The following is a 19,981-nucleotide window of genomic DNA, read 5'->3' on the forward strand; positions in this document are numbered from 1 at the left end:
TACAGCATGGTAACATGCTGTCACCATTCGCCTTTTATGCCTTCGTAACTATGCTGGTAATTTTGCTACTGATAATAAGTATACTTGTATTATCTAAGATACTGCGCCTGAGAAGACGGCATTAGTAAATAAACATTTCAAATGCACATGTGTCTTCTTTACTCCATGTTCTGGTTTGTAATGATAATATAACGAAAGAGTGTTCATGAGTTCCACGTACCCTGAGGTACTGTAAGTTCATGTTCTGGTTTGTCTAAACATTGGGAGTTTGATATGTCCAATGAGACACTGTAGCTAGCTCGGTAAGGGGTGAGTTGGTTGCTAAGGTAAGTTTTGGGACACCCTAATTTGCCGAGGTTCCACTCCTCTGTGCACAGTTCTGTGTGAGAACAGAAACCCTGCGACATGGCGCCCAACGGTTTCGGTGGTCTTATCTCATGACACTCGAGTAGTTTATCGTTCATACCTTAACCCCTTCACCTCCGTTTCCGGAAAGCGGGGTGTCGGTGAAACCTACCTATTTTTTGAAATAGGTGTTATTCAAGCTTGATTCTTTCTTAAACGGTTTCTTTGAATTACTACCCAGTTGTGCTACAAAGTATTCTTTGTGTTTTCTAGTTTCCAGTGTTGTCATGGCGGCAGTGGCCATTGCGCAGCATAGTCGCGTGGCGGTGCGCAACCATCTTCAGACGTACCAAGTACCGGTAGATGGGATGGCTGTGATTTTCGTGGTGTGTGCAGATCCGGCGTTCCCTTATGAGTTGTTTTACTCTTGGGTTACGTTTCCGGCTGTGGACGCCAATTCTGGTTTGTTCCACTCCTACACCGCCTCGGCTGTCCCAGCTGAGTATACACCGTACAGGGCATTGGAAATACCTATTGATCATTGGCAGCATCGAGTTTGGTTTGATGGCGCCCTCCCCCACTCTTTGTCCGCTGCGAGGTTAGGTCCACTCTCAATTCCAGGTACAAATTGGCCTGCGTTGGGTGGCTTTACCCCGCACCCGAATCACGGCGCTTGTACCCTGCAGGAAATTCGTAGGCTGCATGTTGTTTCCATTTCCGTGATTCGTGCATTAGTGCAATACATCGGTCGCCACCTGCCTGGTGGTCCCCAGGGGGGTGCGGCCGTTCCCGTGGATCGAGGCGGAATGCGTCTCAATCCAGTGATGGTTAATTCGGTTTTTGGTGCTCGTCCGGTTGACAACGATGACTTCCCATTCTGGCTAGCTGAGAAGTTTGATCATTTGGAGGCGGTGTTTCCGAATTCTACTCCTGCTGATAAACATAGAATGTTAACGATTACTCTACCGAAGGATTTAACTCCTGAACTTGTTGACTGTGAAAGCTGGGGAAAAACATTTGCGGCAGTTTATACAAGGTGCTTCGGCACCCCGTCTATGACTGCCCTGCCTGACATCATTAGACGTGTTCAGAATGATCACGGTCCAGAGGCAGCGGTTGAATTGGGTATGCGCCTGTGTGGTTCTTTTGAGATTGTATGTGATCTCATTCTCTCCAATGTTAAAGGAGATGCGGTTAACTTTCAGGTGTCGAATGCTTTGGCTGCTCTGCCCGATGCCGACAAACCCCGCCAGTTAGCAAAGATTGTGGTGGCCGCTTATAAGACAATTGGCCGCACAAGTAGAGGTCTGAAATATTTCCCAGTAAAGGAGAAAAAACAACCTCAGGGACAATCTGCAGTGACAGATGTCCAGCCCAAGTCCAAAAAACAAAATTGGCCTAAGAAACAGACACAGGGGAAGCAGAATACACAGACTCAGGATTCTTTTCCTGCAGTACAAGCACCTGCGCCAACAGAAAAAGTTTATGATTTGCGCGATCGCGCGATGATTAAATCACCTGATCGATTTCAGGGTTCTGATCAACGCTCTCCTCGTTCCTTTCAGGAAACATCGGTCCCGAAGACCACTGGAGGAGGGGGTGGACGTGGACGTGGTGGCCAACAAGGACGTGGTCAGTCCCGCCAGACGGACGGCGCAGTGAAGCAGGAGGATTCTACGCCTAAGCGTCCGCAGTTTGCGAAAAAGAAACTCGCAGCCTTAACAGCGCATAGATATGCCACAGATAGTGAGAACGCGGCTTCGGAATCTGACGTGGGCTCTGACCTTGCTGGACAGCGCGGCGGAGATTACCATAGTCAGAGAGGCGCTCCGTCCACTACTGAAGGTGACAGCGACTGAAGTGTTTGTTGTCATAGAAACAGCCGATACGAGATTAGCTCCCCCTGAAAGACTTTTTGAAATTGTCCTGTTAATTGAAGGTGACATACAGCGTACTGTCAGAGGGGTATTTTGGGAGAACCTTTCGTCTACGTACGACATTTTGCTTTCTGAGGCTGACTGGCCCCCACCTTTTGTGCTCGCAGCGCCGTGAGGGGAGGAGGTAATCCTTCCCAGTTTCGCGCACACTGTCTCGACTGAGCATGCGCAGCATTTTGCAGAAGAGTGGGCTCGGGCTCTTGCACCGGCTCTCTACCGCAACCAATGTGGTTGGGACAAATTGTCCCCTTGCCACGAAATTCCTTTGCGGTCTGAGCCGCAGCCTCAGCCTCAATATCCCATACGACGTGAAGCTAAAGCAGCCGTCGCGGACATCCTTGAACAATTGGAATATCAGGGAGTTATTGAAACGTGTGTGTCACCAATGAATAATCCCCTTTTTACTGTGACCAAACCTGACGGATCATATCGTTTGGTATTGGATTACCGGCATTTGAACTCGCATTGCCGTAACTGTGCAGTACAGAATACTCACGGCTCTGCGTTAGTGGATAGTCTAGTGCGTAAGCGTTTCAAGACAACGCTTGACATTTCCAATGGTTTTTATGCCCACAGACTGGATGGCTTTAGCTCCCAATGGACAAGTTTTACGTCCGCTGGTGTGCAAAAATGCTTCCGGCGACTCCCTATGGGCTACAAAAATAGTCCTGGAGTGTTCACCTCCAGAATAGTAACTCTATTGGAGGGTATCGATCCCGATGCATGTTCTTATGTGGATGACATTTATCTCACAGACGACGAAATTTGGATGCATCTGTGTCGAGTGAATTCCATCATTTGTACCTTTGCAGATATGGGTTACAAATTTAATTTTGCAAAATCGCACATTGCAGAACACACGGTGTTGTTCCTCGGCTATGAGCTGAACAATGAAGGTAGAGGTTTGGCTCCTCACTTCTTGGAGAAATGCGCACAATTGCGCGCTCCTACAACACTGAAAAAATTACAGTCTTTGCTGGGCTTTTTGAATTTCGGCAGAACTTACATTCCGGAATATGCCCAGCGTATCAAGCCTTTGTATGCTTTGATACAACCAACTTTCTCAAAATCATGCTGGCTGCCTGAGCATTCAGCCATTTTGCAATCCTTGCAGGCTGATCTGCTCGCTTCTAAATATTTACTGACTCGTGATAACCACACCAACCTGGTAATAAGAATAATTCCTGGGACGGTGGGTTTCACATACCTCACTTTTAATGAAGGTGACACAGTACCTATTGCTTACAAGTCACACTTGTACACTTCGGCTGAGTTGCGGTTTCCCACAGTGGAAAAGGTTTTAACTGCTGTACAGATGGCAATTCTTAAGGAACGAGCACTGTCTCAGGGGAAACGCATGCTAGTGGTAACACCCTGTCCTCACTTGGAGGCAGTCACGAAAGCCAGTGTACCAAATTCAAAAGCTTTGCACCCTCGGTGGATTCAGTGGGCTGCGTCATTGTCATCCACGGATGTCATGTTTATTTTTGACGCCTCCTTACGGTCGCAAGAGTACTTGCAGTATGAATTCGTTCATCCTGCTCCTCTGGCTATGCGACCTTTGGAGGACTTCCATTGCATCATTTACACTGATGGGTCGGCGCAGGTTGCGCATGGCTCTAAACATGCCTACGTTTCCGCATGCGCCATTGTGGTCGGTGCTATGTTGAATGATGAGTTCATTTCCAGGGAAGTGCACACGATGCCCCTGGGCGATTGCACCGCACAATTGGCAGAGCTTCGTGCTCTATTACTAGCGTTAGAGTACGCAGATCCAAGTGTTACTACTCTAATTGTAAGTGATTCTTACTACTGTGTCCAGTCTTACAATGAAAACTTGTTCTTTTGGATTCAAAATGATTTTCATGATTCGAAGGGTAGCACAATAAAACATAAAATGATCTGGGTTCGAGTGGCAGAGCTTAAGGCTAAGTTGCCACTCGTTTTTGTTATTCATACTCTCGGTCATCAGCGCGTAGGAGTTCACGCTGTTGGCAACTCGCTTGCTGATGAAGCAGCGAAATCAGCAGTATCTACATACTTAGTTGCAGCGGTTACTAGGTCTAAAACCAAGATTGATAGCGACATCTTGGCAGCGATTGCTGCCTCTGAGAAGGGAAGTAAACATCCTGCGGGATTCCCTTCGAAGTATAAATACCACTTAAGTCCCGAAAAGGTTCCTTTTGTGACAATTCCTGATGTTGGGGAACGGCTGATTCCCAACTCGGATCGCAGAGCAGACTTGATTACAGCGGCTCATGAAGGTGTGGCGTCTGCACATGCGGGCGTCTCAGCCACTGTAACGCAACTACAACAACGTTTCTGGTGGCGGGGACTGTACAAACAGACGCGTGATTATGTCCTTCTTTGTGACATATGCCAGCAGATTAAACCTTCAACTGCTACGCGTCCGCCACAGACTCAGTTGTACATTTCTAATACACCACTAGGCTGTGTTTATTTAGATCACTGCGGTCCTTTTTCATCTGATACTGCGTATAAGTACATCTTAGTAGCAGTTGACTCATGCACACGCTTTGTGTGGGTATGGCCACATCGCAGCGCTGATTCACGGACTGTCATTAGAGATTTGCGTATCTTTATAGGGATTTTTGCCTGTGGTACCTTCCATTCGGATCAGGGTCCGGCTTTCGCCTCTAAGGCGTATAAGGATGCCATGACTTCAATGGGGGTCCAAGTCAAGTTTTCGTCACCCTACAGACCTGAGGGTAATAGTGTAGTAGAACGAATGAACCGTGATTTAAAGCAATCTTTGACAGCCCGAGTTATAGGCACTGGCAGAAACTGGCTGGCTCATCTCTATGGCGTGCAGCGTGCTCTTAATAATCTCCCTAGAAGGTCTCTGGGTGGGCGGACCCCATACGAAATGCTCTTTGGCATCAAAATGTACGTCCCTGACCTTGACGGTCTAGACTCAGTGGTTCGCGCCACTTCCTTTGACGCAGATGAACATTGCAATGTTTTACAGAATCTACAAAAGACCAGAGACGGTCTTGCAAAGGAACATTTGCCCTCCACATCGGATGATGCGTTGCAGATCCCGGTAGTTGGCTGGCTACCCCAGGTTGGAGAACTGGTTCGAAAGAAGATCGCCAACAAGAAAGAGTTTGGTCCCTCCTATCGAGCTCCAGTCCCAGTGCTTGGAGTGAAGGGCACAAGAACAGTCATATTACCACCACTTCCAGGTCGTAAGGAAAACAGGTTTATTTCTATTGACAATGTCAAGATACACAGAGTGGCCGATTCTTCTTAGCATGACACCAGCTGTTTCCTGTCCTTCCATTGTGAGAAATTCAATTATGCCCACTGCTTCTAATATTGAACCTGAAGTGGCCATCGAATTACCTGCTGTTTCCAGTCCTTTATTAAATAATTTACCGGGAACTAACATTGATGACACAGACTATGCCTATCCCGCTGATTTGTCCTTACCTGACCTGCAAACACGTTTAGCCACAGATACCAGATTTTCTTTTGACTCTGTTTCTCTTACCTCAAAGGAACCCTCTCGAGTTGCAGTTTATGCAAGCCTGTTTAAAAAACATTTTTTAATACCACCTTGGACTTACATTTGGCTAGTCCTGGCTTCGATTTACATTTTTATGTCAGTTGGTTTTGTGTTTTATTTTTTTCGAATCGTCAATGGACATTATGTCGAGGAAAGAACATGCATTACTCATTTGAATGGAACTTTGGCCCCACTTTCCTCTTCACATTCTACACACAGATTAAAAAGAGACTTGACTTTGGTTAACATCACAGCATGGCCTGTTCTGGATGGAATCGCGTGGGATGCAGTTCGGTTTCAAATTCATGGCCCAACGGAAGTCGTTAATGTTCCTAATGTACTTAGAGTGAATATGGGGGATGTGGTGAAACAAAACATTCGTTCTGATGATTGGGATGTTAATGCTGTGGAAAGTTTGTTTTCTGATTTGAAATACTATGCTGCTTTTGATGCTGAGGATTTATATTTAGAATCTGCTAATTATGGTGAATTGTTCTGTTACCAACATTATGGCAATCACTTCTTACACAAGACATCTTCCCGAAGGGATGCTGTTAATTTTACTCAGTGGGAACATTGCCCAGCACCTACACAAGGGAGTTCAGAAACGTTTCTTAAAAAGTATACTTATTTCACTGACTTTAATCAGTCCAATCCCGAGTCCTTTTATTTTAAATTTCGCAAACAGCCACTGTTCAAGGTTAGACTTACAAATACAAAATTGTTGTATTCGAAGGCCTTCCTAGATCAATTAGTTACTGGGGGGTATGAGTTATGGAAGGAAACCATAGACCTTAAATCGGTTTGGGGTTAAAGGGCCTGGCAGGTACGAGGCACTGAGGCTTTGCACCATGCATGTCTCATCCCGAATCATATGTTGTTTTTAAATGAAACCATTTCCCAGACCACATGCTTTGGATTGGCGACATCTAAACGGTTAAACACCCCGTCTTTCCCGGAGTTGGAGGAATATGAGGATTGGAGTAATTTTACTCAATTGTCCATTAAAGATATACAGGCTCTGCTTCTTAATTCCTCCTTTAATATTTCCAGTATGAATCCTAAGGGTTGGCTGCTTTGGCACCGTAGTGCTGATTCTTGCCAAAAAAGATTTTTGAATATAACTGACGGTTTTAAGACTGTTAGATCTGATCCCCGGTTTGATTTGAGTCATACTGTCACCTCTTACTCTGTGGGCAAGTTGTGTCAAGCTTGGCTGAAACATTCAACTTTACCTGCGGTTAAGTATCACCTTTCCAAACTGAATGCAGACGTGGATTTGAATGATTTCATTAGAGGCCCAGCTAGTGGCAGGTCGAAAAGGTGGTTATATGGGGTTTACAATGAAATTTGGAAACTGTCACAGATTGAGGCTGCTACACGCCTTAGGGCTATTGATCAGGCAAATCTTGAGAAAGTGCTTGCAGTTGTTGACAATAGCATTAACGTGCTTTCCTCTAGAATTTACACATTGGATAATATTGTGTTGTCTGTTGTTGATATTGTGCATGATGAAGTGTCAGTATTATACCATGGTCAAAATCAATTACGGTCAATCATGCAGTTTGCATGGACACTTCAGACTCTGAAAATGGGTAAAGTTCCCTGGGGATACATGAACGTTTCCTCTTTATTTGCACCATTTAATTTGACTGACAAACAACGCTTGCTTTCAATGCGTGATGCTTCCTTTTCTATGTTACATATTGAAAGGTTGGAATCTTTACCTTTTTCTGTGGCAGAAGCCACTGCTGCTACGTGGCTTATCCACGGTTTAATAACACTGCCTTTTGCTTTATATAAGTTTTCAAATTGTATGAAATGTGCCAATAGGTCGTTTTGAACCCTTAGGTAGCGGTTTTCTTCACGAGGTCTGGTCGCTCCCATACACATACAGATGTTTCAAGGATGAACAGGAGGTTTATCTAACAGGGGAGGAGTGTACTGAGACGCCAGATCATTCTTTAATGTGCAGACACATACAGTTACACGGTTCATGTAACAAGGACCGACCGAATATGGCTTGCGTTTTACAGGGCACGCCAGTTCCGGCTATCATCCCCACGTTTAAATTGTTAGAAAATGGTAGTTATTTGATGCTCAATAATGAAAACTGTTGTGGGTTAATTAAAGGTATAGCTTTCATAGTAACAGTAAGTGAGCGAGTTATTTGCTGCAGAAATGTTCTTAATCCTCCCACACGTGAACATAGGGAGTCTTCCATTTGGCCACAGATACCGACCTTGGGAGCAGAATTCAGCGGCATGGCTAGAATAAGAGCTCTTTTGTCCCAGAAAGAGGTGGCCTTGAGCTCGGCCCGTGAAACTTTCGTGCTTCACATTGCTAACACCCGTACGGAGGTTCAGGCTCTTTTAAATACTGATTTGCCTTTGCATTTCGGAGCCATGGTTCGTTCTATCTTTAACGCATCCTCCACAACGGGCCTAGCACATTTTTTTAAAGTTGTTAGCAGTGGTCTCGTGACTTCCTTTGAGAAGATTTTTGGAGTCATCCCTGCCTTCTTCCATTCTATTTTTTCATCCTTATTTGGAGGGTTCCCGTTTTTTCTTGCATTAGCGGCTGGCGCTTTGGTGGTTTTCTGCCTTTTTAAATATGGATGCCCTTCCTGTGCAAGACCACGCTCAACTGCTACTGACGCGGTTTCGCAACCGCATGCTTGATTATTATGGCACACTGCCGTTGGCGACTCTAAGCACGGCGTTTGGATTATCTTTTCGGTTCTCCTATTTCACCTGTGTCCAGCCTGTATTTCGCTGCCTGACCTGTGATTTCCTTTGGGCCATTGATTTGTGTCTCTGCGGACCGATTTCTTCTGACGTCGATTTTGATCAACTGATGAGTCCTATCATTGCTCACGAGTTGGTTTGTTCTGACGAAAGGATTATGGCCTTGGCGGTGGCACATGGACTAATGGGTCCCTGGGATGTATTGTCGGCAGCGCAAAATTTCTTGGAACGAAGTTTTCTTGAAAACCCACCGAGCTGTCCTCTGATGGTTATAGAGGATCCGGTGCTGGGAGATCACGTATGTTCCTTTCATCTTTTAAATTGGATGGCTGAACTATTTTCGGATGAGGACAGTGACTTCCTCCTGGAGGCTGTTGCAGCTTACTTTTCATATACAGTCTTATCATAAACACTGCCTCGAATTGACATGCTGATTAATAGCATTTCCTTGATTTTATTGACTTTTGGTCAAGACATTTTATTTTTGCTTGCCTATTGGCTTGAGCCACATTATACTTTTGGGCTAATTTTTAGCGTTAGTTTTTATAATTGAATTTTTATTCATGCTCGTTTATTGTTGGATTCTGCTCTCATGTGATGGCACTTCTGTTATCTTATTTAGTCCGTTCTCGGATCATGGGGGGGTGTTATATAGCTCCTATATATCCTTATATCGTGTTAAGTTAGCATAGGTACATTTTAGGTTTAAACGCCATTTTTCCTTTCTTGCAACTTCTGCACACGACCCTTAATTGTTGACTTAGCTTTCAACCTAGTGGTTTGCCGTGGTGTATGTGAGAATAATATGTTATTGCTCTGATATCAGTTTTGTTTAATAAACCATGTCTGCACGGAGAGTGCTGAAGTTTCAGGAGCAACACGATATGGAATTGTTATGAGGTCTGATCTCCACGCCTTCATAGTCATAACACAAGTGCAGCCTTTGCCAACTTGGGCTTGAGGCGGGATTGATATTGCTTTGCACGAGAATTGTTAACACACTTGATGCGGTGCACATGCAGAGAGAGCTGGTGTATGCTGATGTGATTCCTTCATGCTAGGACACTAAGGTATGGGCCCGCCCTAAAACAACCCAAAGAGACCTTCTTAGCTAATAATATAGTATATGTGTTAGGGAGGGTGAGATATAAGTGTTGTTAACTCTTATTCATTACAGCATGGTAACATGCTGTCACCATTCGCCTTTTATGCCTTAGTAACTATGCTGGTAATTTTGCTACTGATAATAAGTATACTTGTATTATCTAAGATACTGTGCCTGAGAAGACGGCATTAGTAAATAAACATTTCAAATGCACATGTGTCTTCTTTACTCCATGTTCTGGTTTGTAATGATAATATAACGAAAGAGTGTTCATGAGTTCCACGTACCCTGAGGTACTGTAAGTTCATGTTCTGGTTTGTCTAAACATTGGGAGTTTGATATGTCCAATGAGACACTGTAGCTAGCTCGGTAAGGGGTGAGTTGGTTGCTAAGGTAAGTTTTGGGACACCCTAATTTGCCGAGGTTCCACTCCTCTGTGCACAGTTCTGTGTGAGAACAGAAACCCTGCGACACTAGATATGTCGGCGGCTTTCGACACTGTTCCTCATGATCGCCTCCTTGTAAGACTCTGGGAGAGTGGCATCCGGGGAACGGTGTGGAAATGGCTTAAATCTTTTCTGGCCGAACGCCGGCAAACGATCTGGGCGCCCCCTTTCTCCGCTGATATGGCTCCACTAGAGGTAGGGGTTCCGCAAGGTTCCATTCTTAGCCCCATGCTATTTAACATCTTTATGGCCCCTCTGGCGGTAGTCCCGGAGTGTTTTGGCACCCAGATCGTATCTTACGCCGATGACACCCAGCTCCTATTCACTTGTGATAGGGGCGGGTCATTCGACGGCGCACAGATCAGGGATTGCCTTGGCACGGTCTTTGAGTGGTTCAGGTGTAATGGTTTAAAGTGCAATTTCGATAAGTCGGAGCTGCTCTTTTTTGGATGCACCTGTGAACCAGACTGGAAAGCTTGGTGGCCACAAGACTTGTTTCCTCCTGACAATGTGTCTCTCAAGGCTAAAAACTTGGGAGTGAATGTGGACAGTGAATTGTCCTTTGGGCCACATATTTCGTGCCTCTCAGGTAAATGTTTTGGCATTTTACGGATGCTGAGGAATTTTCTTCCTCTAGTGTCTTTCCAGCATAGGAAGATTATTGTCCAGGCCTTGATCGGATCTCGACTGGACTACGCAAACGTTCTTTTCTTAGGTCTTCCAAAATATCTTCTGACCCGTTTGCAAGTAGTCCAGAACTCAGCAGCCCGTGCTATTTACGGGCTTCCGAGAAGAGCAGGGGCTACGGTTTTACTGAATTCTTTACACTGGTTACCGATCGCTAAAAGAATTATTTTCAAGTGCCTGACTTTTGCCTTCAAAGCTCTACAAGGATCTGGCCCTAAGTACATAAGGAAACGCGTCTCCCGATATGTACCCAGCAGGTCTCTGAGATCGTCTTGTTTATCCAAAATGACAGTCCCGGCTATTAGACGTGCAAGGATGGGAGGTCGATCCTTCCGCTACTTAGTTCCGAAGGAGTGGAATGAACTACCACTTTCTCTCAGACAGGCTCCCAGTCTCCTTGCTTTTAGAAGAGAGCTTAAAACGTGGCTTTTTACTAAATAAATTTGATCTTTCTCTTCTGTCTGCTTTTTAGTTGTTATGTGGTTGTTTTGCCTGCTGATATTCTTCACCAAAGCGCCGGGATGCTCCTTGGAGTAGCCGAGCGCTATAGAAGAAATACATTAACATAACATAACATAACATCTATAAGCTAAACTGAAAGCATATTTTCTGTAAATTCACATTATCTTTCTCAGTCATGTGAGAATGAAGTCTGACATTCTCAGTAAAACATGTACATCCAACAAGGACAGAGACTGTCAGTTGATTCCTTTGTGTTCTACTGCAGCCTCCTAGAGTGTTCTAAAGAACAACTAGAGTGCTAACAGTCCTACTTATTACAAAGGTATAGCACACCTGAAGCCATCATGATGGGAATAAAGTGGTAACTCTTAAAACATTTAATTTAAAAAGGAACAAAATTAGGGGGTATATTATGCCATAGAAAGTATTATTAGTGCTGCAGAAAGAAACATTTGAGTGACTTCTCAAATCGTCTTCTATTTCATTAAAAAATTCTGACATGCAGACTCCCAAGATGGCCACCAGAGACAAAAGAGCCCAAATGTAGCCCAAATATCACCCAGATGTAGCCCAAGTATAGCCCAATGACAGAATGTCCCAGAGTGTTCTAAAGAACAACTAGAGCGCTAACAGTCCTACTTATTACAAAGGTATGGCACACCTGAAGCCATCTTGATTGGAATAAAGTGATAACTCTTAAAACATTTAATTTAAAAAGGAACAAAATGAGGGGGTATATTTTGCCATAGAAAGTATGATTAGTGCTGCAGAAAGAAAAATTAGGGCACATTTTGAGTGACTTCTCAAATCCTCTTCAATTTCATTAAAAAATTCTGACATACAGTCTCCCAAGATGGCCACCAGAGACAAAAGAGCCTAAATGTAGCCCAAATATCACCCAGATGTAGCCCAAGTATAGCCAATGACAGAATGTCCCAGAGTGTTCTAAAGAACAACTAGAGCGCTAACAGTCTTACTTATGACAAAAGTATGGCACACCAGAAGCCATCTTGATTGGAATAAAGTGGTAAGTCTGAAAACATTTAATTTAAAAAGGAACAAAATGAGGGGGTTCATTTTGCCATAGAAAGTATGATTAGTGCTTCAGAAAGAAAAATTAGGGATAATTTTGAGTGACTTCTCAAATCCTCTTCTATTTCATTAAAGAAATTCTGACATGCAGACTGAAACATGCACTTTGAATACCAGCAGCAGACTTCCCTGGTGAGCAGTAGCTTTACTACAGTGATCTAATGAGCAACTAGAGTGCTAACATTCAGAATTTATGGCAAATGTGTGACACATCTGAATGCCTTCTTGATGGAACCAAAGTAAACAAGCATTGAAAATGCAATAGATCTCGCCCTCGTTCAAGTAAAGCCATTCTGTTTGTAATGAGGTGGCTTTTTAGCTTTGCTTTTATTAGTGTTTTTTTAAACTTTCATGTAAATAACATGCATCTGTATGCATATATGTATATGTATGCATGCATTTATATTTGTATTTATATAGATATTCAGATTATATATGTTTATAAGTGTATGTATATATATATATTACCTACTGGCGGTCGCCAGTAGGTATATATAGTTAGGATTTTTTCTCTATGGGATTTTTGAAAATTCTATGTCTAATAACTTTGGCGTTTGTGGATGGAATTGGCTGAAATTTTCAGGAAAATGGCACATTTTGTTTCTGAGCCGCCCTTGAAAATTTGGGGGGGGGTTTGTCAAGGGGGGGCCGAGAAAAAAGGGGGGTCCCAAAACGTGTTTTTAACATTGAGTTTTCCATAGGGCGGTTGGCCTCACTTTTAGCCCGAAGGGCTGAATGGATTTGCACGAAACTTGGCAAAATTGTAGGGACTGGTAGCCCGATGTGCCTTTGGTAGGTCTCAATATATGTGCTTCCGTGGATTTTGAGAAAAAAGATATATATCTGTAACAGCGAACCGGGCAGCGCTCCAGTTCGCGTACTTTTCGCGCAACGGAGCTTTGTGAAGCGAAGCTGATTGGTTCTCCGGCGTCTGTAAACATTCCAAACAGTCCGTAGCGGCCGCCATCTTGTCTCTCGGTAGGATCGAGAGACAAGAGGAGGCCAAAGCGAAGGGGCAAATGACCATAAGGGGGCATAGTAGATTCTCGCTGACCCCCTAGGTTTGATGTGGAGGTTTTAAAAGGGCCCCGCGGGGCAAAAAAAAAAATAATAATAATAATAATCGAACGGCTGAATGGATTTGCACGAAACTTGGCAAAATTGTAGGGACTGGTAGCCCGATGTGCCTTTGCTAGGTCTCAATATATGTGCTCCAGTGGATTTTGAGAAATTAACGTTCAAAAAAAGATATATATCTGTAACAGCGCTCCGCTTCGGAGCTTTGCGAAGCTGATTGGTTCTTCGGCGTCTGTAAACATTCCAAACAGTCCGTAGCGGCCGCCATCTTGTCTCTCGGTAGGATCGAGAGACAAGAGGAGGCAAAAGCGAAGGGGCAAATGACCATAAGGGGGCATAGTAGGTCGTCCCTGACCCCCTAGGTTTGATGTGGAGGCTTTAAAAGGGTCTCGCAGGGCAAAAAAAAAATATATCGTTTTTTTAGTTTTTTTGCGTGGAGTGCGCCCGGTTCGCGAACCGGGAAGCGTTCTGGGGAGCGTACTTTCTTGAAAATTAGTGAAAAAAGTTAGAGTAAAATAATAATTGTGAGTGATCAGATGTAGGGTAGCTCTGAGAAGAGCTTTTGGGTTTATGGTACATTTAGGTACTTATAAGTAGGTACCAATGCACAGTCTTAAATTCAAAATGAAAACTCTGTTGCCCTCATCTGAGAAGTGAACTCCATCTCCTCTGTAGATATCTTGCATGTAGTAACGCAAGTTATTGTTGTACAGGGAGCCCATTCCATGGTCTCTCATGTAAGCTGAAACAGATTTGTTTACATGCTTCCTCGACTTCTCAATTTGTGGACAAAATTGGTTTGACCACCTCCATTTCTGTCTTTGGCATATATTTGAATATACCAAGGCAGTCTGAGGAAAAAGTGCCATCAATTGCTCAAAGGTGTCCTTTAAAAGCATTTCCAGACCTACCCCAGTCAAAGTGCCCAAATCATTACCTCCACAGTGCACAATTAACAGGTCAGGTTTTGGCAAATGCATAAAGGTTTTCACCAATGGTATCAATTGGTGACATTTTAATCCTCTGTGGCCAAACCACTTAATTTCCACATCTTGTAAATTGAGGTTAGGTAAATTCCTGTTCTCAGCATACCTCTGAGCCCAATAGATGTAACTATGTCCAACAATCCAGACAGAAAACATGGTGAGAGAAGGTTCTCCTGCAGTCAGATGAAGTGTGGCAATGAAATGGCAGTTGAAAAAATAAGAGTTTAAAATGAAAAAAACTGTGGAGTTTCTGTGTTAATGAAGCAGTAACAGTGATTGGTGGATTTTGATTACTGAAAACAGAAAGTTAGGGTGCATGGATGAGTTGTTTGAAAGATGTATTTTGAGTGGTGAAGAAAAAATCATGAAATGAAAGAATGCACTGGATATGAGGTGCACTGAGAGTTCAGAGTTCAATTGCAACATTGTTGTGTGAACTTGCAAACACCAGAGGTCTTCCAAGACGTGGTTGCCATGCAGAAAAGGCATGAAATGGCAGAGGGGGGAAGGGTTTTCATTTGAAAAAAAGTGAGGGAAGAGTTTTGATTGGGTGACATGAGAGATATGTGTGAAGAATTACAGCATTTCTGTGCTTTTGATAGCTGCAGACTCTGGAGTGCATACCTTTTGCTCTGCTGAAGACAAATTGGTGTGTTTCTGAGACTGTTTTGAAACTCAAAGTATTTGCTAAGGTGAGAAAAGATTTCTTTAATTTAGATAGAAAATAGTGTGCTTTAAGGAGAAAATTATGAAGAAAGTTGTGTTTTTCAAATGTTGCTTTGTCTCAAGTGTTTTACAAATAGATTTTGTTTCTTTGAGAAATTGTAATTGGAGAAAATGTGAAGTATTAGTACTGACAGGGTTTTTATGTGCATAGGAGCTGTGGAGTGTTTTCAAATTATGACTTGTAAATCGTTTTTGAGAAAAAGCAATGGTTTTAATATTGATGACAAGGACATAATGGTGTCTGCTTCTTTATAAGGTAATTGAGAGTCTCTGATGTTATTTTTCCCATTTCAATGTAAGAAGTTTGTCTGTGGAGCAAATTGCTTGTAAATATGCTCCCACCTGTGCATGGCAAATTTAGATTTTGAATGTTTGCGTTACATAGGCATGTTAAAGGTGACTGAAACATGCTGCAAAGGCAATCAAAAAACGCTTTTATGTGTCTTAAGGACATTTTAAGTCATTTCCCCATGTGCAGTGTTTTCAAATTATGAGTTGAAAATCGTTTTTGAGGTAAAGGAATGTTTTCAAAATTTATGTGCGCCATATGCCCCCAAATTTCTTTTTCAGGGGTGCAGCAGGGTGTTCTTGAGACACCCCTGCACCCTCGGAAAAATTCGTAATTTGCGATGAGGTAATTGCTAATCGCAAATTGCACCTTCATTCCTATGGGCCTCCTGCTGCATGGAAATGAATGGGTAATTTGTAATTAGCAAATAGCTCATCGCAAACTAGGAATGGTAAAGAATCGCTATTTATTCCTTAAAGTTCGCTATTTAGGAAATGCAAAAAACTTTGATGATACATATGGCGGTTCATCTCTAACAAGATAAGAAGCATAGGGATAGATTTATGATGACTGGCGCATCACCAGGGATGTGTTAGTCATTCTGTTCCGCTGTTCCGTCACCTATGGTGTGCTGCATTTACAATGCGGCGCATCATGGGGCAAAAACAGCAGAGATGCGTGACGTATCTGTGCCGTAAAGGTGGCGCATTGCTGGAGTTGTATCGCAAGTGTGATGAAGCTCCAGCAAGGCTCAGGGGTGTCCCTGTCGCAGGGTTTCTGTTCTCACACAGAACTGTGGACAGAGGATTGGAACCTCGGCGAATTAGGGTGCCCCAAAACTCACCTTAGTAATCAAAAACCCCTTAGCAAGCTAGGTACAGTGTCACATTGGATATAACAAACTCTCAATGTTTAGACAATCCAGAATATGAACTTATAGTACCTCAGGATACGTGGAACTCATGAACAGTCGGTCGTTATATATTTCTTAGAAACCAGAACATGGAGTTAAGAAGAACACATGTGTATTTGAAATGTTTATTTACTAATGCCGTCTTCTCAGGCGTAGTATCTTAGATAATAGAAGTACACATATTATCAGTAGCAAAATTACCAGCATAGTTACTAGTACATAAAAAGCGAATGGTGACAGTATGTTAACATGCTGTAAATGAATAAGAGTTAGCAACACTTATAAGCAGCCGCGGGCCGTGGAGGGAGTTACGGTGGGGCAGGGAGGCGGGGAGGGGGTTGGGCAGGGTGGAGAGGGCTCCACCCTGCCCCTCCCCCTCCCCGCCTCCCTGCCTCACCGTAACTCCCTCCGCGGCTGCTTATATCTGACCCTCCCTAATACACATATTATATTATTTGCTAAGAAGGTCTCTTTGTGTTGGTTTAGGGCGTGCCCATACTTTAGTGTCTTAGATTTGAAGGAATCACATCAGCATACACCAGCTCTCTCTTCATGTGAACCGCATCAAGTGTTGTGTATGTGTGTTCGGCAAAGCAATATAAAACCCGCCTCATGCCCAGAATTGGCAGAAGCTTCACTTATGTTATGAGTATGAAGTCGTGGAGATCAGACCTCATAACAATTCTGTATCGTGTTGTTCTTGAAACTTCAGCAGTCGCTGTACAGATATAGTTTAACAAGCAAAGCAGATAGTAGAGCAATAACATATTATTCTCATGTAAACCACGATGAACTACTAGGTTGAAAGCTAAAGCAACAACTAAGTGTCGTGTGCAGAAGTTGCAAAAAAGGAAAAATGGCGTTTAAACCGGTAATGAGCCCATGCTAACTTAACACGGTGTAAAGATATCCAGGATCTAGATGACACTTCCCCATGATCCGGAAACGAACTGAATAAGATAATAGAAGTGGCATCTCATGAGAGCAGATTGCAACTTTATATGTGGACGGTCCGCAAGCTAAAACATTAAAAACTAGGAAAATTTTATGCTAAAGAAAAATAAAACAGCCAACTACTTTATCGAGGCTTAAGCCAATAGGCAAGCTAAATAATAAAAACTTGACAAATAAGTCAATGAATTGTCAATGAAATGCTAGTACTCAGCATATCAAACATGAAAAAGGTCTATGACATAACTGTGTATGCAAAATAAGCTGCAACAGCCTCCAATAGGAAGTCACCGTCTTCATCCGAAAAGAGTTCAGCCATCCAATTTAAAAGCGGAAAAGAACATACGTGCTCTCCCAGCACCGGATCCTCTATCACCATCAGAGGACAGCTCGGTGGGTTTTCAAGAAAGCTCTGTTCCAAGAAAGACTGTGTTGCCGCCAGTAAATTCCAGGGACCAATTAGTCCATGCATCAATGCCACAGCCATAATCCTTTCGCCAGGACAAACCAACTCGTGAGTAATGATAGGAGTCATCAGCTGATTAAAGTCGACATCAGGAGAAAACGGTCCGCAGAGACACAAATCAATGGCCCAATCGAAATCACAGGTCAGGCAGTGAAATACAGGCTGGACACAGGTGAAGTAGGAGAATCGAAAAGATAATCCATATGCCGTGCTTAATATCGCCAACGGCATTGTGCCATAATATTCAAGCATGCGATTGCGGAACAGCGTCAGCAGCTGCAGGGCGGGAGCTTGCACAGGAGGGACATCCATATTTAAAAATGTAAAAAAGCACAAGAGCGTCCGCTGGTAATGCAAGTAAAAATGGGAATCCACCAAGCACAGTGGAAAAAATAGAATGAAAGAAAGCAGGGATGACTCCAAAGATTTTCTCAAATGAAGTCACGAGACCACTGGTAACAACTTTAAAAAAGTGCGCCAGGCCCTTTGTGGAGGACGCGTTAAAGATAGTCCGAACCATCTTGCTGAAATGGAAAGGCAAATCTGTATTTAAAAGGGTCTGCACCTCTGTACGGGTGTTCGCTATGTGAAGCACGAAAGTTTCACGGGCCGAACTCAAGGCCACCTCTCTCTGAGACAAAAGAGCTCTTATTCTTGCCATGCCGTTGAAATGTGCTCCCAAGGTTGGTATTTGTGGCCAGATTGAAAACTCCCTATGTTCATGTGTGGGAGGAAATAGAACATTTCTGCAGCAAATAACCCGTTCACTTACTGTTACGATAAAAGGAATACTTTTAATTAACCCAGAACAATCTTCATTATTGAGCATCAAATAACTACCATTTTCCAACAACTTGAACGTGGGGATGATAGCAGGAACTGGCGTGCCTTGCAACACGCGAGCCATATTTGGTCGGTGTTTGTTGCATGAACCGTGTAACTGTATGTGCCTACACATTAGTGAATGATCTGGCGTCTCAGTGCATTCCTCTCCATTCAGATAAACTTCTTGATCATCTTTGAAACATCTGTATGTGTATGGAAGCGACCAGACCTCATGAAGAAAACCACTACCTAAAGGTGCATAACGACCTATTGGTATATATTTCATACAATTTGAAAACTTATATAAAGCAAAAGGCAGCGTTATTAAACCGTGGATAAGGCACGTTGCCAAAGCAGCCAACCTTTTGGATTTATACTGGAAATGTTAAAGGAAGAATTATGGAGTAGGGCATGTAAATCTTTAATGGACAACCGAGTAAAATTACTCCAACCATCATATTCCTCTAACTCCGGGATAGTAGGGGTGTTTAATTTTTTAGAAGTAGCCAATCCAAAGCATTTGGTCTGGGAAATTGTTTCATTCACAAACAACATATGATTTGGGATGAGATATGCACGGTGCAAAGCCTCAGTGCCTTTTACCTGCCAGGTTCGTGAACCCCAAACTGATGTAGATCCTGGATATCTTTACACTGTGTTAAGTTAGCATGGGCTCATTATTGGTTTAAACGCCATTTTTCCTTTTTTGCAACTTCTGCACACGACACTTAGTTGTTGCTTTAGCTTTCACCCTACCTGCGTCAAGATCTATGCCTGCTTCAAGCAGGCGCAGGGTTTTGATGCAGCCTTGTCCTATCTGATTGTAAATGCGGCAGACTGTGGGTGGTAGAGCAGCGGTGCACGTTAACTGGTGCATCTCTGGGGATGTGCTAGTTAATATAAATCTGCCCCTTTCCATACATACTGAGCATGTCATGAATGATGTAATATGTGACATCATCAGCAGTGGATTACGGGTAATAGTATCTCTAGTTTACTCCCCTATAGCTGTCTTTCTTTTAACATAACTGTCTGTTTCCTTCCCTTATACTTACTGTTTTTTTGGTTCGCTTCCGGTTCGCGTACCGGCGAGCGAACTGGGAAGCGAACTAAGAGAAATAGAGGTTGGCACAGTTCCAAATATTGTACCAATTTTTTAATACCGGGGAGGTAGTTCTGAACAGAACTTTTTTTTTATTGTTTTTGTTGTTTTATATTTTTTTAATTATTTTTCTGAACATTTTTTTACTTTTTTTGAATTTTTCTGAACAGTTTTATATTTTTTTTGGTTTTTTTTGGAGGGGGCAACGAAAACGATTCATTGTAAAGGGCTCAACAGGAGCAACAAAAAAAAAAAAAGAATTTATTGTTTGGGGTGTTTCGGACAAACATGAGCAT

This window comes from Lissotriton helveticus, chromosome 9 (assembly GCF_964261635.1).
Source record: "Lissotriton helveticus chromosome 9, aLisHel1.1, whole genome shotgun sequence".
Classification (NCBI taxonomy): Eukaryota; Metazoa; Chordata; class Amphibia; order Caudata; family Salamandridae; genus Lissotriton; species Lissotriton helveticus.